The sequence below is a fragment of the Chiloscyllium punctatum genome, chromosome 20 (assembly GCF_047496795.1).
Source record: "Chiloscyllium punctatum isolate Juve2018m chromosome 20, sChiPun1.3, whole genome shotgun sequence".
In the NCBI taxonomy this organism is placed as follows: Eukaryota; Metazoa; Chordata; class Chondrichthyes; order Orectolobiformes; family Hemiscylliidae; genus Chiloscyllium; species Chiloscyllium punctatum.
In genome coordinates this window covers 5884571-5912481 of record NC_092758.1, presented here as the reverse complement: position 1 = coordinate 5912481, position 27911 = coordinate 5884571, and the positions used below count along the sequence as shown (strand labels likewise).

The window sequence follows — 27911 nt, the reverse complement described above, 5'->3', positions numbered from 1 at the left end:
CGTTCAATGAGATCCTGGCTGATCTGTGGCCTAACTCCATGTAACTGTCTTTGGCCGAGATCCTTTAATAGCTTTGCTGAACAAAAGTCTATCTCCCTCAGATTTAATGAACAACTAATGCAGCACCCACTGCCATTTGGGAATGCTAGACCTCTACTGCTCACAATGCTGTGGGAAAGGAACAAGCTGGATAGCATAGAAATCATAATACCTTAATGATACAAGAGGAGGCCATTCATGCTATTGTATTCATGCCCGTTGATGCTGTACTGCCTGATAGCAACATAGAAAATAGGTGCAGGCGTAGGCCATTCAGCCCTTCAAACCTGCCCCACCATTCAATATGATCATGGCTGATCATGCAATCTCAGTATCCCATTCCTGCTTTCTCTCCATATCCCTTGATCCCTATAGCTGCAAGGGCCATGCCCAGTTCCCGACTGAATCTATCTAATCAACTGGTCCTAACAGCTTCCTGTGGGAGAAAATTCCACAGGTTCACAACTCCCTGAGTGAAGAACTTCTTTCTCACCTCAGTCCTGAATGGTTTATCCCCTAATTCTTAGAATTTGACACCTTGTTGTGAACTTCCCCAAAATTGGTAACATTCTTCCTGTATCTAGCTTGTCCAGTCCCATCAGGATTTTACATTTTTCTATGAAATTCACCCCCCTCATTTTTTGAAATTCCAGTGAGTACAAGCCCAGTTGTTCCGGTCTTTCTGATCCCAGTTCCATACTGACCAGCCAGTCACGGCTGTTCAATCAGGTTCAAGTACTTTATAAAAGCGATGGAAGTTTCTGCCTCTACCTGACTTTGAGGCTGTGAGTTGGAGATCGCTACGCCCTTTCTAGGCAAAACAACATGCCCATGGAGCTTTAGGAAGAGGTAGGAGCTGGATACTGGGGAGGGACTACAGAGATAAGAGAATCTGAGAAGACAAGCAGAGTGAGAGGCCTGAAGATGATCACTTGGTGCATTGTGATGGTGTAAGGGCCCAGTCGGCAGGTTGTCTCAGAGAGTTAATGTTTCAGCTCGACAAGGTGTAGCTGAGCCAGCAGGCATGACAAAAACATTGTTATAAAATCCGGCTCATTCACAAAGATCTTTTTAGTCAATAAGACTGAGTTCTTATCTTTTCTGGCCTACACATGACTCCAGACCCACAGTGATTCAGATGAAAACAAAACATGGCTTGACCAATGATGCACACACTCAGAAATGAATAAAGAAATTATTGTGAAGCACAAAACCAGTTGCCTAGGCAACAGACACCAGAGTTTTGGCCCTTATTGATTTGCTCCGTATTTTTGATTTCAGGTACTTCAAAGGAGAAAAACGAACCGCTCCAGTGAACTCGGGTGGCTGCTGCCGAACACTAAAGTTCAACTTATTTAAAGTGCAAATGTCTGGTTAGTAAGCAACCTATTCTCTCTCAGTGAAATGGCGAGGTTCATATCTATGCTTGATAGAACAGGATTTTGTAATGTCCGTAACAATGTACAAATTTGAGATATTGACAATTGTTAAAGCCTAATGTTGATGCATGTGTACGCCTTACTCACTTATGTAAAGCAATGCAGGAACTCATATCTACTTTCCAGTAATAAGTTCAAAATCCTTTAATATGAAGCATCCTGAGGGGGCCTTGACAGGGGGGATGTGGAAAAAGTTCAAGGGAGCATCTACAAACTCGAGGTCACTGTAGAAAAAGGGTCACCTACTTAAGACAGAGATGAGACTAAACGCTTTTCTCTGGGAGTGATGTAAGTCTTTCGAACACTTTTCCTGAAGCAGAGTTTTGAATATTTTTTAAGGACAGTGGTAGATATTCTTGGGGATGGAAGGTTATCAGGAGTTGGCATCAACATGGAATAATCAGATCAGCCACATTGAATGGTGGGGCAGGCTCAAAGGGCTGAATAGCCCACTCCTGCTGCTTATTTACATTTGTAATTTTAAACCAGATGGCGTATTGTAGATCAGAAAAATATTTTTAATAAATGTTTGCCTTGCCTGATTGCCATAGATTTTATGGTTGCTCTGATAAAAAATATGTGCTTTAAGAATGGATAGGTTTGCAGGTGTCACCAAAATTGAAGGTGCAGTGGAGAGCAAAGATGGTTACCTCAGGATCTTAGGAGAAAGTGAGGACTGCAGATGCTGGAGATCAGAGTCAAGATGAGAGTGGTGCTGGAAAAGCACAGCAGGTCAGGCAGCATCCAAGGAGCAGGAGAATCGACGTTTCGGGCATGAGCCCTTCTTCAGGAATGAGGAGGGTGTGCCAAGCAGGCTAAGATAAAAGGTAGGGAGGAGGGACTTGGAGGAGGGGTGTTGGGAATGTGATAGGTGGAAGGAGGTTAAGATGAGGGTGATAGGCTGGAGAGGGAGTGGGGGCGGAGAGGTCGGGAAGAAAATTGCAGGTTAAGAGGGCGGTGCTGAGTCTGAGGGTTGGGACTGAGATCAGGTGGGGGGAGGGGAAATGAGAAAGCTGGAGAAATCTGAGTTCATCCCTTGTGGTTGGAGGGTTCCTAGGCAGAAGATGAGTTGCTCTTCCTCCAGGCGTCGTGTGGCTAGGGTCTGGCGATTGAGGAGGCCAAGGACCTGCATGTCCTTGGCGGAGTGGGAGGGGGAGTTAAAGTGTTCAGCCACAAGGCAGTTGGGTTGGTTGGTCCAGGTGTCCCAGAGGTGTTGTCTGAAACGTTCCGCAAGTAGGCGGCCTGTCTCCCCAATATAGAGGAGGCCACATCAGGTGCAGCGGATGCAGTAAATGATGTGTGTGGAAGTGCAGGTGAATGTGTGACTGATATGGAAGGATCCCTTGGGGCCTTGGAGGGAACTGAGGGGGGAAGTGTGGGCGCAAGTTTTGCATTCCTTGTGGTTGCAGGGGAAGGTGCCGGGAGTGGAGGTTGGGTTGGTGGGGGGTGTGGACCTGATGAGGGATTCACGGAGGGAGTGGTCTTTCTGGAACGCTGATAGGGGTGGAGAGGGAAATATATCCTTGGTGGTGGGGTCTGTTTGAAGGTGGCATAAATGACGAAAGATGATACGATGTATCTGCAGGTTGGTGGGGTGGTAGGTGAGGACCAGTGGGGTTCTGTCCTGGTGACGATTGGAGGGGCGGGGCTCCAGGGCGGAGGAGCGGGAAGTGGAGGAGATGCAGTGGAGAGCATCGTCGACTACGTCTGGGGGGAAATTGCGGTCTTTGAAAAAGGAGGCCATCTGGGTTGTTCGGTAGTGGAATTGGTCCTCCTGGGAGCAGATGCGGCGGACGTGAAGGAATTGGGAATATGGGATGGCATTTTTACAGGGGTCAGTGGGAGGAGGTGTAATCTAGGTAGCTGTGGGAATTGGTCGGTTTATAGTAAATGTCCGTGTTGATTCGGTCACTCGAGATAGAAATGGAGAGGTCTAGGAAGGGGAGGGAGGAGTCTGAGATGGTCCAGGTAAATTTGAGGTCGGGGTGGAAGGTGTTGGTAAAGTGGATGAACTGTTCAACCTCCTCGTGGGAGCACGAGGCAGCGCCGATACAGTCATCGATGTAGCAGAGGAAAAGGTGGGGGGTGGTGCCAGTGTAGCTGCGGAAGATGGACTGTTCCACATATCCTATGAAGAGGCAGCATAGCTGGGGCCCATGCGGGTGATCATGGCTACTCGTTTGGTTTGGAGGAAGTGGGAGGATTGGAAAGAGAAGTTGTTCAGGGCTGTACATTGTGAGGGTGAGAGGTTGGAGTGGATAAGAGGGGTGGACAGGCGCGGTGGTAGTTTGGTGCACCGATCTTTACATTGCTGAGGCTAAACGCCAGCTCGCGTACACCTCCTCTTACTGCCCAGCTTGACCATGACCCCACCTCCCATCACCTGGACACTTAATGGTAAGGTCCTGGGGAGTGTTCCTGAACAAAGAGACCTTGGAGTACATATTCATAGTTCCTTGAAAGTGGAGTCTCAGGTAGATAGGATAGTGAAGACGGCATTTGATATGCTTTCCTTTATTTTGGTCAGTGCATTGAGTATAGGAGTTGGAAGGTCATGTTGTAGATGTACAGGATATTGGTTAGGTCATTTTTGGAATATTGTATACAGTTCTGATTTCCCAGCTATGGGAAGGATGTTGTGAAACTTGAAAGGGTTCAGAAAAGATTTACAAGGATGTTGCCAGAGTTGGAGGATTTGGCCACTTTTGAGCTATGTGGAGAGGCTGAATAGCTGGCACTTTTTTGCCTGGAGCATCAGAACTGAGAGGTGACCTTATAGAGGTTAATAAAAACATGAGGTGCATGGATAGGGTAAATAGACAAGGCCTTTTCCCCAGGGTGGGGAAGTCCAAAACTAGTGGACATAGATTTAGGGTGAGAGGGGACGATTTAAAAGGGACGAAAGGAGTAACTATTTCACACAGAGTGGGTGCATGTATGGAATGAACTGCCAGAGGAAGAGGTGGAGGCTGGTACAATGACAACATTTAAAAGGCATCTGGATGGGTATATGAATAGGAAGGGTTTAAAGGGTTAAGGGCCAAATGCTGGCAAATTGGACTATATCAGTTTAGAATATCTGGTCAGCGAGTTCGACTGAAGGGTCTGTTTTTGTGCTGTACGTCTCCATGACACTAAAAACAATCATGGCTGACCTCACCCTAGCCTCAACTCCACTTCCCTGGCTGCTCTCTGTAACCCTTTAACACATTATTACGTAAAGATCGGCCTCAATGTCACTCAATCTTAACAAACATTTATCCACCTTTGCCTTAAAAAGCACTCAAAGATTCTGCTTCCAGGAAGGGCTTTCCAAAATCTTATAACCTCCAGGTGGAAAAAAAACCACAATTAAGTCTTATTTCTGTGCTAAGTAAGTCACTTTTTTTCAAAAATTTACTCAGTATCCTGGAATCCACCACAGTCTGGGGGAGTGAATTCCACAGTTTCACAATTCTTTGGCAGAAGTCAATTTCTCCTCATCTCTGTATTAAATCTGTTGCCCCTTATCCTAAAACTGTGGACTCTCATTCTCGATTGGCCCATGTAAGGAAGTATCCTCTCTACATCTACTTTGTCAACCACCCTTAGCATCTTATAGACCTCAACTAAATCTCCTCACGTCCTTCAAAACTTTAGAGAGTGTGGGCCTAATCTACTCCATTCCCCCTTTATCAGACAAACCCATCATCACTGGAACCAACTGAGTGAAACAACCATAACTGGCCTTCAGAAGGTGGTTTGGAGCCACTTTAAAAATATTTAAAACAATGACTGCAGATGCTGGAAACCAGATTCTGGGTTAGAATAGTGCTGGAAAAGCACAGCAGTTCAGGCAACATCCGAGGAGCAGGAAAATTGACATTTCGGGCAAAAGCCCTTCATCAGGAATACAGGCAGTACTCTGCCTGAAACGTTGATTTTCCTGCTCCTCGGATGCTGCCTGAACTGCTGTGCTTTACATTGCTGTGAACCTGGAGTCACTTGGGTAAGGACAGCAGATTTCCTTCCTAAATGGATATGAATCAACCATGGGTTTTTACCACCAGTTCTGTATCAGGGCTCACTTTCTGCAAGTTACGGAAATAAATAGCCCAAGCAGCAAGCCACATGAATTTTATTCCAATGTCCAGGAATTTGGACTACTAGTCATGGGATATAATCAACATTCAACCCTAGAGAGATCTTGGTTAGCAGAACAATTCCTCCCAACTATTCTGTCCCAGATGTTTTGATCTTTTTAGCCCTCCTTGTACAATATGACAAGTGCGCTCCCACATAAGTTCAAAACAAGGTTGACATAGTATGGAATTTTTCACGATATCACAGGAATACTATGGCGCAGAAGAAGGACATTCAGCCCATCAGCTCTCCACCTGAGCTTTCTGAATTCATGCTCTTTTCTCATCTTTTTCCTGTGACCCTGCAAATGGTTTCTCATTATATGACAATGTCATTCCATTTCTCAGTTTTGCTTCTGTTCTCTCGGAACTGAATCACAGTCCCACAAACCTGCCTTGCTACTTTCCATAATTTGGGAACTTGTAGTCAGGTCCCTTTGCTCCTGTATTCAGTTAATACTCGGATCATCCGAAGTACTTTGCAACCTCCTCACTCTGCCTGTGAAAATGTTACGCTGCCAGTCAGTACTTCTCCAGGTTTGTTGTGGATTATATCAGACCCTTCCTACCCTTACCCACAACCCCACACTGTGATTCTTAATGTGTGAGGGTGTCATGTTCATCCATACAGTCTCAGACTGAACTACAAAGCTTTGAGCTGTCTTTTAATTATTGGACTTTAAACACAAAATTGCCTCAGACTTAGTTTATTCCATAAATGCAACAAGGTTAAGATGGAGCTTCCTAAAGTTAAGTTAGGAAGCTGTTGGGGCAGTGAGTGAAAGGAAGTCCATTTCCCTTTGCATTTTCCGAGAAGCATGTGAGGCAAGCAAAGTCCTTGAATTGGATGCTCCGTATGAGTGAATACTTAGAAACTTTGCTACCTTTCGTTTAAAATCAAACTTTCCCTACATTAGACCATTCAACTCAACATAGAGCTCAAATTCATATCCTAGAGTGGGATTGAACACGTTGGAATTGCACGCAGATAGACAGATTTTTAATCAGTGAGGGAATCAAGGGTTAATGGGAAAGGGCAGGAAAATGGCACTGAGGATAATCAAATCAGCCACGATCTCATTGAATGCAGAATGGATTTGGGCTGAATGGCCTACTTCTGCTCCTGTGCCTTATATTCTTATAGTTTTAGGCCCATTGTGTACTTTCTTTTCTGTACAGGAAGCCATGGACATTGCGATGAAAACATGATCTGTTTGGGGAAGGTCTGGCAGATGAAGGTGGGAGAGGGAGGCGATCGTTTGCAGAAACTCAATCCCACTCCCGGGAGAGTTTGGTCTGCTGCCAGAACAGTGAACAATGATCGCTGACAATGAAAAGCAATCAGGGTCGAATGCTCTGCCATTTTGATTATCTGCACAGTTCAATAATAACACGGTTACTGATGAATTACAGCAATCCTTTTCAATCAATGAGTTTACATCCAGCTTCAGGTTTGAGCTGAGAAAATCTCCACACTGGAGAGGGTGCGAAGCCAAGAGTCCAAACCCACCATTTATTCTGCTCAGCACTTGACGCTTAGCCTGTGTCAATTCTGCACATTAGTCATACCTACTGCATCCCAAAATGCGAGATAAACCCAGTGTACAAAGCTTGGGTTTTGTAAGCTTTCCTTCCATCTGTCTTATGTGGAATAGAAAAATGTTAAGTGCAAACACTTGTAAAGCATGATAATACTTAGAGGCAGGCATGCGATCTTCAACATGCTTCCCCTGATCTGACTAACCACAACTGTCAACTGTCTTCATTGTGACTTAAACAGGCCTTTGTAAACAGTTATCACAGCAAAGGCACATCAAGCTGGTACATTGTGTACATATAAATGTGCACCAGGAACTGTTTTGCAATGACTTAGAACACTGCACTTTCACTACTGGGATTAGGTAGCAAAATATGTTCGACAACTGCCGTCTTATCTCAGGAACCTGGCTTTGAAATGACACCAGGCAGATGGAGTGAAAACCCTTCCTGTCTAGCAGCAGATGGTGCCTTTTCTGTTAAAGTCAGCAATTCTTTATTCAATCCTTATGTAGAGTACATTAAATGTTAATACAGTTTACAATTTAAAAATAAGTAAGTACGCCAGGTGCTTTTTAATGTTTTCAATACTACATTAAGTGTTACACTTCAAAGTAATTCCCGAAGCATACCTTTCAAAAACATTAATCTGTAAACTCTTCAGGCACCATTGCTGAGATAAACCTCAGGTGACGAGACTTCAAGGCCCCTCACAATATAAGAATACAGGAACATGAAAGAGTAGGAACAGGGGTAGTCAATGTAGCAACCAGACTTAATGTGATGAAACAATTAGGCCTCATTTCTGTAGATTTTAAAAGGTTAAGGGGTCATCTGATTGAAGTATTCGGGATATTAACAAGAAAAGACAGGTAGATAAATCCACCAGTTGGAGATATTAAAACTAGGGACGACATAGTCTGAGAATTAGGGCCGTACCGTTCAGGAGAGATATTAGGAAGCACTTCCACATACAAAGGGTAGTGGAGGTTTGGAACTCTCTTCCATAAACAGCAGTGGATACTGGATCATTTGTTAATTTTAAATCCAATGTAGATTTTTTTAAAATTCAGCAAAAGTATTGAGGGATGCGGTCCAAAGGCAGTTATGTGGAGTTAGGTTAATAATCCGCCATGATCTCATTGAATGATAGCACAGGCTCAAAAGGCTGAATGGTTTACTGTTGTTCCTCTGTTCCTATATCCTAAGAAATCAATAAGCTATCAATGCCCATTTTGATTATTATCAGAGTATCCATAATTGTGTGGGTAGGAGAATGTCATGGATTCATAACCTTTTTTGGTGAAGAACGTTCTCCCCTGTTCTGTCCGAATTGAGCCCCCACCGCTCCTGACACTGTAACCCTGTGTTCTGGATCGTCCAGTCAAGAGAAATGCTCTCTCAGTGTCTCCCCTATCACCATACTATAAGAGGGCATGGATATAGAATCATAGAATCTCTACAGCGAAAAGAGGTCATTTGGCCCATTGAGTCTGCATCAATCCTCCGAAGGGCTTCAAACCCAGATCCAAATCCAGACCTAGACACAGACCTCTAGCCCTTTCCCCATAATCCCACATTTACCATGGCTAATCCACCTAACCTGCATATTATTGGACACTAAGAGGTAATTTAGCATTGTCAATCCACCTAACCTGCATATCATTGGACACTACGGTGTTCCATGATGTTGCATGTTGCTGGAAGTTGTTAACAATGATGATGTACATGATGGCACTATTCAAGCATCAGCAAAGAAGAACTGAACAGATCTGAGAGAGTGGAGGGAGAGCTGAGAGAGCTGTATTCAGAAACATACAAGATTCTTCAAAGACTTGACAGGGGAGATGCAGAAATTTTATTTTCCCTTGTGAACCAAAGGCAATAACCTCAGAATAATGGGTTGCACATTTCAGACAAAGATGGGGAGGAATTTCCCCTATCAGAGAGAAGGAAACTGTGGAATTCTTTATACAGAGAGCTGTTGAGGCTGGGTCATTCAGTATATTGAAGGCTGAAATGGATGGATGGATTTTCAATCAGTAAGGGAATTAAGGTTAATGGGGAAAAGGCAGGAAAATGGATCCGAGGATTATTAGATTAGTTATGATCTCATTGAATGGCAGACCAGACTCGATAGGCTGAATGGCCTCCTTCTGTTGTTTTGTCTAATGGTCTTTTGATCTCAGAATCCATGAATGTAGGTACGACCCGATTTAAAGACATAGCTGAGGCAAGATTTCTGCAGTGTTTTCTAAGACGAGTCAAGCCCCTCAGAATCTCACATGTTTCGATGAAGTCGCCTCAGAATGGGATTTTACTCATCCCAGCCCAGCCTTCCCTGTCCTTGTTGGCCAAGACATCTTTTTACGCAGTCACTGGAGGTATCACCTCAGCTTTCCTAACTGGGATACAACAAACTGCGTCTTTCAATCTGTAAAGCAAGTCAAGGCTTGGTCACCCACACAGTGCCAGGGCAGATCTCAAGCTTTCTTTCATAGTGAATGGAACACGGTCTGGAAGGAGTGGCTATTGTCTGCCATTGGAGATTACATTTTGACGTTTGAAATTTAACCTGCAAAGTCAGCGATGTACAGCAGCTCACAGGTGCTTCAGAAACAGGCATAGAGTCATAGTGATATACAGCATGGAAACAGACCCTTCGGTCCAACCTGTCCATGCTGACCAGATATCCCAACCTAATCTAGTCCCACCTGCCAGCACCCGGCCCATATCCCTCCAAATCCTTCCTATTCATATACCCATCCAAATGCCTCTTAAATGTTGCAATTGTACCAGCCTCCACCACATCCTCTGGCAGCTCATTCCATACCCGTACCACCCTCTGTGTGAAGAAGTTGCCCCTTAGGACTCTTTTATATCTTTCCCCTCTCACCCTAAACCTATGCCCTCTAGTTCTGGACTCCCCGACCCCAGGGAAAAGCCTTTGCCTATTTACTCTATCCATGCACCTCATAATTTTGTAAACCTCTATTAAGTCACCCATTAGCCTCCGAAGCTGCAGGGAAAACAGCCCCAGCCTGTTCAGCCTCTCCCTATAGCTCAAATCCTCCAACCCTGGCAACATCCTTGTAAATTTTTGCTGAATCCTTCAAGTTTCACAACATCTTTCCGTTAGGAAGGAGACCAGAATTGCACACCATATTCCAACAGTGGAAGATACAGACTGTAGGGAAATAGATGGTGACATCTTGCAAAATGTCCAGATTACAGAGGAGGAAGTGCTGGATGTCTTTAAACGGGTAAAGGTGGATAAATCCCTAGGACCTGATCAGGTGTACCTGATAACTCTGTGGGAAGCTAGAGAAATAATTGCTGGACCTCTTGCTGAGATATTCGTATCATCGATAGTCACAGGTGAGGTGCCGGAAGACTGGAGGTTGGCAACAAGACTGGAGGATAGGCTAAACAATTTTGGTTCTCAGCATAAAGGACTTGGAGAAATTCTTTCAGAGCAGTTTGGGATGCTTTGAGAAACTGGGCTTCCAAGAGGAAAGCTGAAGTGCTTATACTTTTGATGGCCAGATCATTGATTTCTAAAGTATTGATGGGAGCTCCTACAGAACTTCTGACATTGCAGACTCGGGGAATTGCTGGGAGATGGAAGATTTTGATTATCAATTCCCCATGTGCCTGGAATGTTCCCAAAAATATCCATATTTAAAAATTAACTCATGGGATATAAGTGTAATGACTAGGCCAGGATTTATTGCTCATTGTGTTGCCCATATGTGGCTCAGTGGTTGGCACTGCTGCCTTACAGCACCAACGATACATTCTCCCTGTGTCTGCATGGGTTTCCTTTTGGTGCTCCAGTTTCCTCCTGCAGTCCAAAGGTGTGCAGGTTAGGTGGATTAGCCATGCTAAATTGCCCATTGGGTTCAGGGATATGTATGTTAGGTGGATTGGTCATGGGAAATGTAGAATAATAAGGTTGGGGAGTGAGTCTGGGTGGGATGTTCTTTAGAGGGTTGGTTTGAACTTCTTGGGCCAACTGACCTGTTTCCACACAGTAGGAGTTCTATGATTCTATTCTATGATTCTTAATTGCCCAGAGGGCAGTTAAGTGTCAAGCACATTGTTGTGGATCTGTATTCTGATGGAAGGTCACTGGGCTCAAAACTTAAACCCTGTTTATCTTTCTGCAGATGCTGCTGAATTTGCTGAGTTTCTTCAGCATTTCTCTGTTTGTTTCAGATCTCCCATAGTTTTTTGTTTTATTTTGTTGCTGTGGGCCTGGAGTTACATGTGGCACTATTGTCAATCAGATGGGTTTTTAAAACAAATCAAAATGACAATGGACCATGGTTGCTATTTGACCAGATTATTTTTACTGAATTCAAATTTTACCATTAGATGGGATTAGAGCACATGTGCCCAGAACATTAACCTGGGGGTTCATAATTACCACCATGTCACTGCCTCTCCCATAATTGAAACAGAGAATTTAGATTACAGTTAATTCAAAAGGAAAATGTTGGACTGTTAAAATGCTAGCCAGCCCATATCTCATCAATTACAGCACTATATCTTCCCCAGACCCTTTCCACAGTTTTGCCTGATCCATCAATCCCTTCACATCCTGGGATCTGACAATGTAGGGACCCCTACATTACTAGCCCCAACACCAACTCTCCTCATCAAGCATCACCTGCGTCCTGCTAGAATTGACAGGACCTACCCTGAACACTCCAGTTCTTACCTGGTACTCTACCCACCTGGCATCCTACTTAACTTGCACCTGACCCACATGGTATCAGTGATTTGATTTGATTTGATTCATTATTGATACAGTGAAAAGTATTGTTTTGCATGCTAACTAGACAGAAGTGCTAAAGCACTTTGGGAGGGTTTAAACTAGTTTGGCAGAGGGATTGTGTTATGAAGATGTGGGTGTACTGTACCTTTAAGAGAGTTAAAAGCTAGCAGAACTATCTGACACAGCACCAAGTGTTCTGAACACGATGTAATGTAACATGTGGTGCAGCAGCTAGTGTAGCTGGTTGCCTGGAAACAAAAACAAATTTGAATTAGGTCAATCAGTTTAAATTATATCCCCCCCCCCAAAAAAAAAGATATACCAGACTCCAATCAAGTTTGAATTTAGTATATTGACAATATTGAAAGGCAATGACACAATCCAGTGCTTTTGGTGTTATAAGATCAGGAGAAATTGAACAGTTGGAGGAGAACTACCAAATGACCAACAGATGTGGGCTGCTAGTGAGAACTCTCTGAAAGGTACCTGTCCTGAAAAGGAGTTTGCGCAGAGAAAAAAGATCAACACCAACCTGGAGAGCAAATCCACCAAGGAAGATATAAAAAAAAGATTCAAATGCCGGCTGGTTTTGAAATTTGAATTTTTGGTCAATCTTAATCGGGGGTTTATTCAGACTAGTATTGTAAAAGGGAAAGTAAAAGATAGGTTAGAGGAAGGAGTTGTAAGTAGTTGTTAGTTAATTATTCTCTATTATACTTTAAGAAATAAAGTTAATTTTTACTTTAAATGGTTCTTGGCCTCTCAGATTGTCACAGATTACTGCAGAGGATAAATCTTTTCTGTGTTGCTGGTTTACATTGAGCAGAAGGGGTTATCCCATGTCGTAACAGTTTGGGGGCTCGTTGTTGCGATTTGAATGCTTTGGGGGGCTTTTGTCTGCAATTTGAACAGTTTGGGTCTTGAATTTAGGATTTGAACTGATTTAGACTGATTCGACTAGATTTGGGGGCACAAAATGTCCCAATAAATTTAAACACTTGTAGGTTAGTATCCTGGATCTTTAAATAAAATGTAGGTGAGTCCTTTTGCTTAATTTGGGTGACTTGTTGTTGATTAAATTAAAAGTGAGAGAAATGGCTCTTAAAATTGCTGAATAGGGTTCTGGGATTTGAAAATGATTCTCAAATTTGCCAAGAAAGTTCAGAAGGAAAGAAAAAGTCCATACTTTCAGAATTAGCAAATACGTTAGATTTGGGTTTAACCAAGGACAAAAGTAAAGCTGGAATTGCAAAGGAATTACTCAAATAATGAAGTGTGTCCAAAAAACAGACAAGGACAGTAGAGATACAAATACTTAAATTACAATTGAGGAAAATGGAGAAGATAAACAAACAGAGAAAGAGGAAAGAGAGATGGAGAGAGAAAGACATAGCGTGAGAGAAGAAAAGGAGGAAGAGAAAAGGTTCTTAGCTGAGCAAAGAGAGAGAGAACTTGAACTTGAGAAGTTGCGACTTAGTCAGCAAAGTCAACTTAACAGGATGGAGGTTAAAAGAGAAGATAGTAATATATCCAAATATATCGAAATTCAGCCACATTTTGATGAGAAAGATGTTGAAGCCTTCTTTACTTCATTTGAAAAATTGGCTGGGCAGATGGAATGGTCCAAAGATCTATGGACAATGGTAGTTCAGACTAAATTGTAGGCAGAGCCAGTGAAGTATTTGCTGCGCTGTCAGATGAGGGGACATGACATTACAAAGAGGTTAAACAGGCTATTTTAAGTGCTTATGAATTGTTACCAGAAGCATATAGACAGTGGTTCAGAAACATAAAGAAGGAACCAGGTCAGATTTATGTTGAGTTTGAAACAATTAATAATAGTTATTTTGTCAGATGGGTGTGGCTTTGAAAAATAGATAGGACCTTTGAGGGTCTATGAGAGATTATTTTGCTGGATGAGTTTAAAAACTCACTTCCAGAGATTTTAAGAATTCATGTGGAGGAGAAGAAAGTTGAGGAAGTGAGAAGGACAGCAGAATTGGCAGATGGATACATGTTGGTGCAGAAGACAAGCTTCTGGCCAGAACTTTGTCTTGTGAGGGATAGAAGTTGGAAGAAGGGGAGGTCGTGAATTTATGAGAAGATTTGTAGCTCAGGTTGAGGTTCTGGATATAGATTTGCTCACTGAGCTGGAAGGCTCATTTTCAGATGTTTCGTCACCATACTAGGTAACATCATCAGTGAGCATCCGGATGAAGCACTGCTGGTATGGCCTGCTTTCTATTTATGTGTTTGGGTTTCCTTGAGTTGGCCATGTCATTTCCTGTGGTGACATCATTCCCTGTTCTTTTTCTCAGGATATGGTAAATGGGATCCAAGTCAATGTGTTTATTGATAGAGTTCCAGTTCGAATGCCATGCTTCTAGGAATTCTCATGCATGTCTCTGTTTGGCTTGTCCTAGGATGGATGTGTCGTCCCAGTCAGTGATGTACTTCATCATCTGTATGTAAGGAAACTAGTGAGAAAGGATCATGTATTTTTGTGCCAGTTGATGTTTATATATCCTGGTGGTTAGTTTTCTGAGTATTCTGCCTGTTCATCAAGCCAAACAGAGACACGCACAAGAATTCCCAGAAGCATGGCATTCCAATTGGAACTCTATCAACAAACACATGTCACCACAGGAAATGATGTCACCACAGAAAGTGATGTCACAAACTCAAGGAAATCCAAACACATAAATGTGAGCAAAGAGAGAGAGAACTTGAACTTGAGAAGTTCAAGGCCATACCACCAGTGCTTCATCTGGAGTCTCACTGATTATGCTACCACGTATGGTGACAAAACGTCTGAAAATGAACATTCCAGCTCAGCAAGCAAACCTCCATCCAGAAGGGGAGATTCTACATGACGAAAAAAAGACTAGAGAACACTGGAAAGCATTTACCACAGGATAATAAAGAGGTGTAAGAGGGTGGAAAGGAGGTGAAACATCTCAGGTATTTCCATTGTGGTAAAGGAGGACACTTAAAGTCACAGTGCTGGTCATTAAAGAAAAGCACTGAGGGAAATGATGTGGTAAAAGAAACAAAGCCAGTGGCATTACTGAAGGGAGTAAAGGAGACCCCAAAGAGAGCCGTGGAGCTGCAGGAGAGTGCACAGCCGAGGCAGGGGCTGGGTATGGAGTTAGTAACTGATCTCTACAAAGAATTCGCCTCTGTGTGTAAAGTTTACTCAGAAAGAACAGGAGAAAAGGACAAGAAGTTATAATTTTAAGAGATATAGGATCTAACCAGTCGCTGATAGTAAGGCATGAGCGAATATGCACTCTTTCTAATCTGTTACCGGCGAGTGTGGTAATTTGTGGGATAGATAGACAGAAATTTTGAGTTGCCCTATGTAAGATCAGGTTGCAGTGCCAACTCAAGACTGGGGAAGTTGCAGTGGGATTGATTGACAGAATGTCAGTTCCAGGAATTCAGTTTGTTCTTGGGAATGATTTGGCAGGATCCAAGGTAGGAGTGACACCCCTTCTTGTGGAGAAGCCCAAGGAAGACCTAAGGAACTAAGGAGTTAAAACAGAAATATCCTGGTATTTTCCCAGACTGTGTGGTAACCAAATCCCACTATCATAAGTCACAGCACGAATCAAAAAGTAAAGAGAAAGATGAAGGAGTTGAGGTTCAGTTGGCAGACACCCTGTTTGATGTAATGGTGCAGGAAAAATCTGAACAGGTAAAGGGTCAGACAGTGTTTAGGCCTGAAAGGCTAAGAGACTCGCAACAGCAAGACAAGACGATAAATGATAGATATGTGGATGCGTACTCCAAAAAGGAGGCAGCTCATATTCCAGAGAGTTATTATCGAAAAGATAGAATCCTAAGGTGACAATAGAGACCACGGCAGGTTAGTGCAGAGGAGAAATGGGCCGAAGTGCACCAGATTGTCTTGTCGGTAGCAGACAGATAGGAGGTGTTATGGGTAGCACCTGAACTACCTGTAGGAGATCACCTCAGGGTGTGAAAGACTCAGACTAAAGTACAAAAACATTTTTATTGGCCTGGAATACACAAGGATGTGGTTAATTTTGCTGCACGTGTCATATGTGCCAAATGGTAGGTAAGCCATTGGCGGTAATAAAACTAGCCCCTTTGTTGCCAATTCCCACATTTGAAGAACCTTTCATGGGGGTTATAATTGATTGTGTAGGTCCCCCCGCGAGAGTGCAAACCAGTACTTGTTAACCGTAATGAATGTATCTACCAGATTTCTGGAGGCAATTCCGTTATGGAGTATCAAAGCAAAAAAGGGTGGTAGAGGAGTTAGTAGCTTTCTTCACACAGTGTGGGCTACCCGGAGAGATTCAGTCACTCCAAGGATCAAATTTTGCTGCGAGGCTGATTAAGGATGTTATGGATAACTTAGGTACGCAGCACTTTAAATCCAGTGCGTATCATCCTGAATCCCAGGGAGCTTAAGGAAGGTGGCATCAGACTTGAAGACCATGTTGAGAGCATATTGTGAGGTTTAACTGAATGATTGGGATAAAGGTGTCCCATTTGTATTGTTGGCCATTAGAGATGACATGAATCTACTCAGTTTACACCCTTTGAGTTAATATTCAGTCATGAAGTGGGAGAACCTTTGAAATTAATTGAAAAAAAGTTGACAGGGCCAGAGTCAAAAGATCTCACATTTAGAGATGATGTATCGGATCTGAGGGAGAGATTAAATCGAGTAGGTGAGTTATCTTAACAACACCTAAAGACGGCACTGCGTAGAATGAAACCAAAAGAGAAAATGCTAGAAAATCTCAGCAGGTCTGGCAGCATCTGTAAGGAGAGAAAAGAGCTGATGTTTCGAGCCTAATTGACAAAGGGTCAGTTAGACTCGAAACATCAGCTCTTTTCTCTCCTTACAGATGCTGCCAGACCTGCTGAAATTTTCCAGCATTTTCTCTTTTGGTTTCAGATTCCAGCACCCGCAGTAATTTGCTTTTATACTATGTAGAATGAGACAGGTGGTAGATAAAAGCTCTGAGACTCAGACTCAGGGATGGCTCGTGAGTACGGCTACCTGTGATAGGAGATCCCTTCAAAGGGAGGTTTAGTGGCCCCTATCAAATTGAGAAGAAGTTGAGTCAGGTGAACTCTCTAGTTAAGATGCCAGATAGAAAAAATAAGGTATCAAGTATGTCATGTGAACATGTTGAAACCATTTTATACGAGAGAGAAAGAACCGGTGAAACAGGTGTTAGTTACTGCCCCACACAGTGAGGAATCAAATCCAGATGATATGGATCTTGATGTGCCTCAAAATAGATTAAAAAATTAAGAAATCCTTGAGGAGTGGAATAGGGTAGTAAACTATCTGTCTCAGGAGCATAGAATGCAGTTGAAAGATTTGTTACTGCAGTATAAGGACATATATAAGAATCAGATGGGGAGGACTAATGTTATTGTACATGAAGTAGACGTAGGGAATAGGGAATACTGTTCTGATAAAAGAATACCCCATCAGCTTATTCGTTTTAAAGCCAGACAGGTCCAGAAGGAGGTGGGGGCCATGCTCGAGGAAGACATCATCGAACCAAGCCAGAGGAAGTGGAATTCTCTGATGGTCTTAGTTCCCAAACCGGACGGATGGATTATCAGAAGGTCAACGCTGTTACAAAATCGGAATCATACCCAATTCCTAGATTGGAGGACTGTTTTGGACAAACCAGTTATATCTCCAAGTTGGACTTAATATGTGGTTACTGGCAGGTACCTTTATCAGAGTTGGCGAAAGAAATTGCTGCGTTTGTAACCCCAAATGGGCTATACCAGTTTAATGTGATGCCCTTTGGAATGAAGATCGCACTGGCCACATTCCAAAGACTCAGGAACAGAGTTGTGGCTGGGTTAACAAACTGCACAGTCTATTTGGATGATGTAGTGATCGTTATTAAGTCCTGGATAGATCACATGGTATAGTTGGCAGAGCTCTTTGAAGGACTACGAGAAACAAAACTGGTGATAAACTTAAATAAAACAGATTTTGCGAAAGCAGAGGTAATGTTCATGGGACATAACATCTGTCATGCAAGGTTGACCCCATAGAATGCAAAGATGAAAGACATCGAGGAAATTCCATGACCAACCTTGAATAAAGAGGTGCTTCGATTCCTAGGACTCAACGGATTCTATTGGAAGTTTGTTCCAGTGTAGTGGCACCGTTAACCGATTTGCTGAAGAAGAACACAAAGTTTTGGTGGACAGAACAATGTCAGGAGGCATTCGACCATTTGAAATTGCTATTAACCACCAAACCCCAAACACTTCGAAACCTTTTAAAGTCGCCATTGATGCTGGTGACATTGGAGTTGGAGCTGTACACCTACAGGAAGATGAGGATGGGATTGATCTGCCAGTTGATCACTTTTCAAAGGAGACCAACATCCACCAGAGGAAATACTTCACACTCAAAAAAGAACTATTGAGTTTGGTCCTGGCCTTATAGCATTTTAATGTGTATGTCATGGACAATGTATCTGAGACGGCTATGTACACGGATCACAATCCATTTACATTCTTAGAACGCTTTGAAGACAAGAATATGAGACTATTTCATTGGAGTCTTATATTACAGACTTTTAATTTAAAAATTATACATGTTGCGGGTCATAAAAATGTAATCGCAGATGCATTGTCATGGACTTAACTGATAAAGTTTAGATGAGATTTGTCTTCATTTATTGTTATATACATATATACAGTTATTTGGGAAGAAGTTAAGGTGAACTTAGATTAAAATTATCGGGATGTTGGGGTAATGTGCTTAAAGAATAGAAAAGAGATTAAGTCATCTTTTCATTATGATGGTTCATTTTTTTCTTAAGGGGAGGTGTGTTGTGAAGATGTGGGTGTACTGTACATTGAAGAGAGTTAAAAGCTAGCAGAACTACCTGATAGCACCAAGTGTTCTGAAGAAAGATACAATACAACATATGGTTCAGCAGCTAGTGTAGCAGGTTGCCTGGAGACAAAAACAAATTTGAATTATACCAATCAGTTTAAATTATACCCCCAAAAAACCCAAACCCCAATCAAGTTTGAATTGAGTATATTGATGATATTGAAAGTCCATGACATAATCTGATGCTTTGGGGGTAGACCAGGGAAAATTGAACAGTTGGGAGGAGAACTGCCAAAATAGTGGGGATGAAGCTGGTCTTGAATCTGTTGGTATGTGTTTTCATATTTTTATATCTTCTGCCTAATGGAAGAGGATGGAAGAAAGTATAATTGTGTTGGGAGGGATCTTTGATGCTGTTGGCTGCTTTCCTAAGGCAGCGGTAAGTGGGGATGGAGTTAATGGATAAGAAGGTTGGTTTGTGTGATGGATTGGGCTACATTCTCAACTCTCTGTAATTTCTTGCAGTCTTGAGCAGAGCAGTTGCCATACCAAGTTGTGATGCATCTGGATATGATGAGCTCAATGGTGCATCTATAAAGGTTAGTAAGAGTCATTGTGTAACCCGCTAACAGCTTTGCACCCTAGCACCTTTTTTAACAGGCACCCACATTTTCCTTTCATACTTACCCTTTCACAAGAACTGTCAATGGGTGTGTCTGTGCTGCCAGGCATTCAAATCACAGAATGCTTAATAACTGCCCTGATAAAGAGCTTGTGGTTTACTTCCCTCTGAGTATCCTGCACTACAAGGGACCTGTCAGAACTAAGGTATGTTTTGCATTTCTAAAGGAGCTGTGATTGGAATCTTCTGCCAGAGGCGTGGAGCTCTGTCTTAACAGAGAATAGAAGTAGGAGGGTAGCAGTCTGATTGTGATTCCCAGTCCTCGGAATGTCTGGTCCAATACTGCAATGGCTACAAAAGAGTTGATCAGTCTTCTGCTTTGATGCTCAGAACCTTGGTTTAAAAGGCCACATGTATTTATTGATTTAGCTTGGTGCTTGTGTTACTATTTTAAAGCTGTGTGTAATGTTTAAACCATTAAAGGTGACTTTGATTAATTGATACAGAGAATAGTGACTCTCTAAGGCCCATGCACACGAATCACTCAAATCATTGTCTCCCTACTGTCCTGAGGCAGTTTTCCAGACAAAATAAATGTTCAGATTTGATGAAGTGAAAACTCACACCAGAGCAAATGTTTGCAGGTTTTAAGGACTCAAAAACACTGAGAAATGATAAGCTACAGCGTATTATTTATAAAAAGTAAAGACAAAACTGCAGAAGACAAAACAATGAAGAAGAAAATGTAAAGTATAAGAATGATTTTTATTTAGTTCAGACTTAATTATATCACTCAGAAAAGTTTCTCTGCACTTTCCAATCAACTAACAGACTTTATAAGAATACTGAAAAAAATGCATACAAAGGGCTGTGGGTACTGAAACAAGAACAGAAATTGCTGGAAAAACTCAGCAGGTCTGGTGACATCTGTGGGGAGAAATCAGAATTAATGTTTCCAGTTCAGGTCTGAAGAAGGGTCACGAGACTCAAAATATTAATTCTGCCCTCTCTTCACAGATGCTGCCAAGACTTGCTGAGTTTCCCTAGCAGTTTCAGTTCTTGAATGAAAAGACTTTACTGCTGAATAATTGTGACTTATTTACAAAGAAAGCAGCTATGCTGCACAGAGCTGGAATAAGTGATTGAATCACCCGGTGTAATCGCAGCTTGTGAAGAGCTAATGCACCAACATACTGAAGGAAGATCTCCACTGTCATCCTCTAATCATTACCACTTGAACCGATGCAAGAGGTAGAGAGCTCCTCAGTATAATTTAGCGTCAATAGGATGTGAACCTTTCCCTCTACACCATGAAAGTAGAAGATTGCACCCGAGGCTCAGTTATTATTTCTTGCTCATTCATGGGATGTGGGTGTCGCTGGCTTGGCCGGCATTTATTGCCCATCCCTAATTGCCCAAAGCCTAGTTCAGAATCAACCACATTGCTGTGGGTCTGGAATCACATGTATATCAGACCAGGTAAGGATGACAGATTTCCTACCCTGAAGGACATTATTGAGTGTTTTTATGACACATAGTTGTGTTGAATTCAGCTTTCACCATCTGCCATACTAGGATTCAGAGCCATGTCCCTGAACTTGAGCCTGGAGTTCTGGATTGCTAACCCAGTGACACCACCACCACTCCCCACCACACCTGAGTTGGGTGGCTGTGGATGGTGGGAATCTGGAATTCACTGGGTACTTGGCTTTCAGTGGTTAAATTATCAGGAGAGATTATATAAATTAGACCTGTGTTCTCGAGAATACAGAAGGTTAAGGTGACATCTAATTGAAGTCTTCAAAATATTAATAGGAAGAGACAGAGTTGATAAAGAGTCATAATTACAGCACGGAAACAGACCTTTTGGTCCAACCAGTCCATGCCAACCGTAATCCCAAACTGAACTAGTCCCACCTGCCTGTTCATATCCCTCAAAACCTTCCCTAATCATGTACTTATCCAAATGTTCTTTAAATGTTGTAACTGTATCCACATCCAACTCTTCCTCTGGAAGTTCATTCCACGCCTCAACAACCCTCTGTGCAAAAAAACCTCCCCCCTCATGGTTTTTGAATCTTTCTCCTCTCTCCTTAAAAATGTGCTGCCTCGTTTTGAACTCCCCCACCCAAGGGAAAGACACCTGCCATTAACTCTGTCTATACCCCTCAGGATTTTATAAATTTCTATCAGGACTAACTATTTCCCCTGGGGTTAAAAATGTGTTGCTGGAAAAGCGCAGCAGGTCAGGCAGCATCAAAGGAGCAGGAGAATCGACGTTTCGGGCATAAGCCCTTCTTCAAGAATGAGGAGAGTGTGCCAAGCAGGCTAAATAAAAGATAGGGAGGAGGGACTTGGGGGAGGGGTGTTGGGAATGCGATAGTGGAAGGAAGTCAAGGTGAGGGTGATAGGCCGGAGAGGGGGTGGGGGCAGAGAGGTCGGGAAGAATATTGCAGGTTAGGAAGGCAGTGCTGAGTCTGAGAGTTGGGACTGAGGAAAGGTGGGGGGAGGGGAAATGAGGAAGCTGGAGAAATCTGCATTCATCCCATGTGGTTGGAGGGTTCCTAGATGGAAGATGAGGCGCTCTTCCTCCAGGCGTCGTGTTGCCATGGTCTGGCGATGGAGGAGGCCAAGGACCTGCATGTCCTTGGCAGAGTGGGAGGGGGAGTTAAAGTGTTCAGCCACGGGACGTTTGGGTTGGTTGTTGCGGGTGTCCCAGAGGTGTTCTCTGAAACATTCTGCAAGTAGGCGGCCTGTCTCCCAATGTAGAGGAGGCCACATCAGGTGCAGCAGATGCAGTAAATGATGTGTGTGGAGGTGCAGGTGAATTTGTGACTGATATGGAAGGATCCCTTGGGGCCTTGGAGGGAACTGAGGGGGGAAGTGTGGGCGCAAGTTTTGCATTCCTTGTGGTTGCAGGGGAAGGTGCCGGGAGTGGAGGTTGGGTTGGTGGGGGGTGTGGACCTGATGAGGGATTCACGGAGGGAGTGGTCTTTCTGGAACGCTGATAGGGGAGGGGAGGGAAATATATCCTTGGTGGTGGGGTCTGTTTGAAGGTGGCATAAATGACGAAAGATGATACGATGTATCTGCAGGTTGGTGGGGTGGTAGGTGAGGACCAGTGGGGTTCTGTCCTGGTGGCGGTTGGAGGGGCGGGGTTCAAGGGCAGAGGAGCGGGAAGTGGAGGAGATGCAGTGGAGCGCATCGTCGACTACGTCTGGGGGGAAATTGCGGTCTTTGAAGAAGGAGGCCATCTGGGTTGTTCGGTATTGGAATTGGTCCTCCTGGGAGCAGATGCGGCGGACGTGAAGGAATTGGGAATATGGGATGGCGTTTTTACAGGGGTCAGTGGGAGGAGGTGTAGTCTAGGTGGCTGTGGGAGTTGGTCGGTTTATAGTAAACGTCCGTGTTGAGTCGGTCGTCTGAGATAGAAATGGAGAGGTCTAGGAAGGGGAGGGAGGAGTCTGAGACGGTCCAGGTAAATTTGAGGTCGGGGTGGAAGGTGTTAGTAAAGTGGATGAACTGTTCAACCTCCTCGTGGGAGCACGAGGTAGCGCCGATACAGTCATCGATGTAGCATTTCACCTGGGGGCCAATTCTAGAACTAGTCTGAGAATTAGATCCAAAATATTCAAGAGAGATGTTGGGAAGCACTTTGATGCACAGAGGGTGGGAGAGATTTGGAATTCTCTGTCACAAATGGCAATATATCCTGGGTCAGTTAATTTTAAATCTGAGTTAGTTAATTTTTTGTTAAGCAAAAGTATTAATGGACTTAGGCCAAAGGCTCATCCACTGAATGGTGGAACAGGCTCGAGGGGCTGAATGGCCTCCTCCTATTCCTGTGTGCCACAGCATAAAAACTTAATGGAGGCAGACATCCTCATAACATTTAAGAATTGTTGAGATCGGCACTTGTGATTTCAAGGTATGCAAGATTATGGGTCAAGAGCTGAAAAATGGAATTAGAATAGTTAGGTGATTATTTTTGACCAACACAGACTCAGTTGGCTGATGGACGTTTTTAAGAATATAAAACAATCCAATAAAGGAACAGGCCCTTCAGCCCACCATGTCTGTGCTGGCCATTCTAAACTAATCCCATCTGTCTGCATGTGGTCCATATGCCTCTATTGCCTGCCTGTTCATGCAACTGTCAGAATGCCTCTTAAACATTACAATCGTATCTGTTTCTATCACCTCCACTGGCAGTGCGTTCCAAGCACCTACCTGACTCTCTGTAAAATAAAACCGTGCCTAGTACATCTCCTTTAAACAAACCCCCCCCCCCCCCCCCCCCCCCCCCCCACCCCCCAGCCCCCCTCACTTGAAACCTCTGCTCCCTAGTATTTGACATTTCTAGCCTGGAAAAAAATCACTAACTATCTACCCTAACCATGCCTCTCCTAATTTTATCTATCAGGTCGCCCCTCCCCCTCCTCCCACCCCACCCCACCCCACCCCACCCTCCCACCCCACCCTACCCCACCTCGCCCCAACCACCCACCCCACCCCACCCCATCCTCCATCCCACCCCACTCCACCTACCCCCCCACCCCAACCCAACCAAACCCCCACCTCATCCCACCCCCCCACGCCTCCCAACCTCGCCCCACCCCATCCCCCACCTCACCCCACGCCACCACACACCCCTCCCATCCCACCCCACTCCACCCCACCCCATCCCCCACCCCACAACACCAAACCCCCCTACCCCTCACCCCAACTCAACCAAACCCACACCCCACCCCACCCCCCAACCCCACACCAGTATCACATTAACATAAGCCTGTGTCACTCCATGATTCAGACTGACTGAAGTGGGCAATGGTCTACCTAACTCTTGCATTAATCCCTAGTGTCCCATCTCAAGGGAATGAAGACAATGGAAGTCATAGAGTCATAGAGATGTACAGCACGGAAACAGACCCTTCAGTCCAACCTGTCCATGCTGACCAATCTAGTCCCATCTGCCAGCACCTAGCCCCATCCCTCCAAACCCTTCCTATTCATATACCCATCCAAGTGCCTCCTAAATGTTGCAATTGTATCAGCCTCCACCACTTTCTCTGGCAGCTCATTCCAGTACATTTGACTGAGGAGTGGGAGTAGACCATCCAGCTCTCAGGCCATCAGGTGTAGGAGCAAACTTCGACCATTCGGCTCTGCTCCAAGGTTCAATGTGATGATGGCTGATCTGATAATGCTTTGATGCACTACTTGCGTATTCCTTGTAATCCTTGATTCCCTTGCTGATTAAAAATCTGTCTTTCTCAGCCATGAATATAATCAATATCCCTCGCTCTTAAGACCATTTTCTCATTCCCAATCCACCCAGCCCTACTCTAAAATCATAGGAGCTCCACTTACCACCTTATACCTTAGCAGCACATTTACTTGACACCCCAACCCCTTTGCTTTTGCTATTGAAAACAGTAGCAGCAGCATATACCATCTATAAAATGCAATACAGGAATTCACCAAGGCTCCTCAGATAGCAAAATCCAAACCCACAGTCACTACCACTACCATATAGAAGCACAAGCATAACAGATACATGGGAACACCATCCCCCTGCAAGTTCCCCTCCAAATCACTCATCATCCTGCCTTGGAAATATATCATCGTTCCTCCACTGTCGCTGGGTCAGAATCCTGGAATTCCCTCTCAAAGGACATTGTGATTCTACCTGCAGCACATGGACTACAGCAGCTCAAGAAAGCAGCTCACCACCCCACCTTCTCAAGGAGCAACTAGGAACAGGCAATAGATTCTGGAGCCAGGCAGAGATACCCACATGCTACAAGTGAATAAAAACAATATCACTTCCTACTCCTGTGAAGTATCTTCTGATCTGTACATGAACACAGATTTGTTTAAAATATTATGAAACAATAATGTGCTGCAAACCTATGCTCAGTCAACAACTTTTAAAAATCCCACATTGTCTTTTGATCAGAAGATTAAATGCTTCAATTTTTTGTAATCCCTTTGTTTTGAAAGATGTATCTAGATTTGTATGTTTGATAAAGACACATGAGCCATTTAGCTATCTCAGTATCTGGAAGATCCTGTGACATTTATTTTTCTTTTGTCAGCTGTCAAAACGCTTCAAACACTTCCGTTTTCTATCGAAATTTGATTTGAAGAGTTCAGTGAGAGTTTTGAATGGAATGCGGCAGTTTGAAAGAAATGAAAGAGCGACATGTCTTCAGAAATATGAAGCTTAGTCAGCAAGGCCAGGTTGAGAGATCTCTGACTGACAGTGAGATGATGTGGCCTGGAAACTAGGAGCAGGGATAGACCATTGCAGCTGCAAGACTATAACATATAAGAACAAAAGCCTATTCAGCCCATCACCTCTGCTCCACTATTCAATGGAAACCACAGTTGATGAGATTAATCTAGCTGATCTAACTATTAAATTGATCCGATGTATCTCCTCCAGACTGTTTTTGCCTCCCAGACGTAGATATGACACAGTCCTGACACCTGATAGGCCCTTCCTCAACTCAGCACACAATCCTCCTTCCCCAATACAACCACCACTTCCCCTACTTTACACCTCCCCCATCCTCCACTGGACACACTCCAGTCATCCCCCACTGTTGGACACAGCCCCTCCCAACAGCCCCGCAGATTTTGCCTCCCTTGTCTTCTGACCCACCCCATCCTGACTGACATTAAACACAGGATCATTTACATGACCCCCACCCCTTGACACCTTACGCTGTGGCACCACGTCCACTTGACACCCTAACCTCTTCCCACTTGTCATTGTACCACCCTATCCACCTGACACCATCGTACCGGAGTGTGGTGCTGGAAAAGCACAGCAGGTCAGGAAGCATCCGAGGAGCAGGAAAAGCCTTTCATCAGGAATGTTAATGTAGAGACCCAGGAAATGCGCTGGGTGTTCTGCGGTAGGGCCACTGGACCCAATATATTAACTCTAATTTATCTTCACAGTTGCTGCCAGACCTGCTGAGATTCAACCTCATTCCTGATGAAGGGCTTTTGCCCAAAACGTCAATTTTCCTGCTCCTCAGATGCTGCCTGACCTGCTGTGCTTTTCCAGCACCACACTCTCGACTCTAATTTCCAGCATCTGCTGTCCTCGGCTTTCACCATCGTAGCTGGCCATCGAACCTGTTCTGCGGAAGGGTTACTGGACCTGAAACGTTAACTCTGCTTTCTCTCCACAGATGGTGACTGAACTCGGAGCAGACTGGATGAGCTGAATGATCGAATTTCTGCTGCTATTCTTACCACCTTATAGATGCTGCAGGAGCTGCTGAGCCTCTCCAATAAATGTCTGTTTTTGTTAAAAATGAACAATTCCATTTTGTGGATGAGTTTCAAACTTGCCATCTTTAGCGTTGGCGAGACTTACCTCATTCCACTTTGAGAGGTATGGGGTGGAATTCTGTCGCAGGTTTAAGGGTGCTGATGTTGGGATGTGACCGGGAAATCCCAAGCCCAATCTAGCTGCTGGCGATTTCAGGAAAGGAATTTTCACCATCGCATTTTCGACCTCCAGGCTCATCATCCAACTGGGGATGGCGGGTGAGCTTTGGATGCTGCTGGGTCAATGAGAGGTCACATGACCACAGGCCCTTGATGGCAGGGTGGGGGTGGGGGTGGGGGCGGGGGGCAGGGGATAGGGTGAAAAGTGGGGTGGGGGGAAGTCAAGAGGAACTACCGTTACCTGTGTCTACATCTTTTGGGGGAGCAGAACATCCAACTGGGATGGTAGGCCATTCCCTTCAATCACCTGCAGGGATTCTGCTTGTCACCTTCCCACGTTTCGGAGGCAGTGGGAAAGGATGGGAGTTGTGGTGGGGAGGGGGTGCCGAGGTGGAATGGGCAGCAAGAGAATCAACTTTCAAAGTGCTCTGAAACATTTCCACAGGTTGCCACCTCTGCTGTACTCATGGTTTCTCCCCATCTGGCCGTGTCATTGTGTGTCATCACCTCAGGGGATCTCCCATCCACCGCCTCCAACCTCATAGTCCCACAACCCTGCACCGCTCGTTTCTACCTCCTGCCCAAAATCCACAAACCTGACTGCCCCGGCCGACCCATTGTCTCTGCCTGCTCCTGCCCCACCGAACTCATCTCTGCATATCTCGACACTGTCCTGTCCCCCTTAGTCCAAGAACTCCCCACCTACGTTCGGGACACCACCCACGCCCTCCACCTCCTCCATGATTTTCGTTCCCCGGTCCCAAACGCCTTATCTTCACCATGGACATCCAGTCCCTGTACACCTCCATCCCCCATCACGAAGGACTTAAAGCCCTCTGCTTCTTCCTTTTCCGCTGTACCAACCAGTACCCTTCCACCGACACCCTCCTTCGACTGACTGAACTGGTCCTCACCCTGAACAACTTCTCTTTCCAATCCTCCCACTTCCTCCAAACCAAAGGAGTAGCCATGGGCACCCGCATGGGCCCCAGCTATGCCTGCCTCTTCGTCGGATATGTGGAACAGTCCATCTTCTGCAGCTACACTG

General features: G+C 44.3%; 1 long non-coding RNA gene across 1 annotated transcript; it reads left to right on the top strand.

Annotated features, from left to right (window-relative positions):
* Positions 1–1330: 1330 nt before the first annotated feature.
* On the top strand, positions 1331–26634 carry LOC140491767 (uncharacterized). Its single transcript, XR_011963422.1, has 3 exons — positions 1331–1412; positions 19300–19373; positions 26602–26634. It is a non-coding gene; the product is annotated as an uncharacterized lncRNA (long non-coding RNA).
* Positions 26635–27911: the final 1277 nt, after the last annotated feature.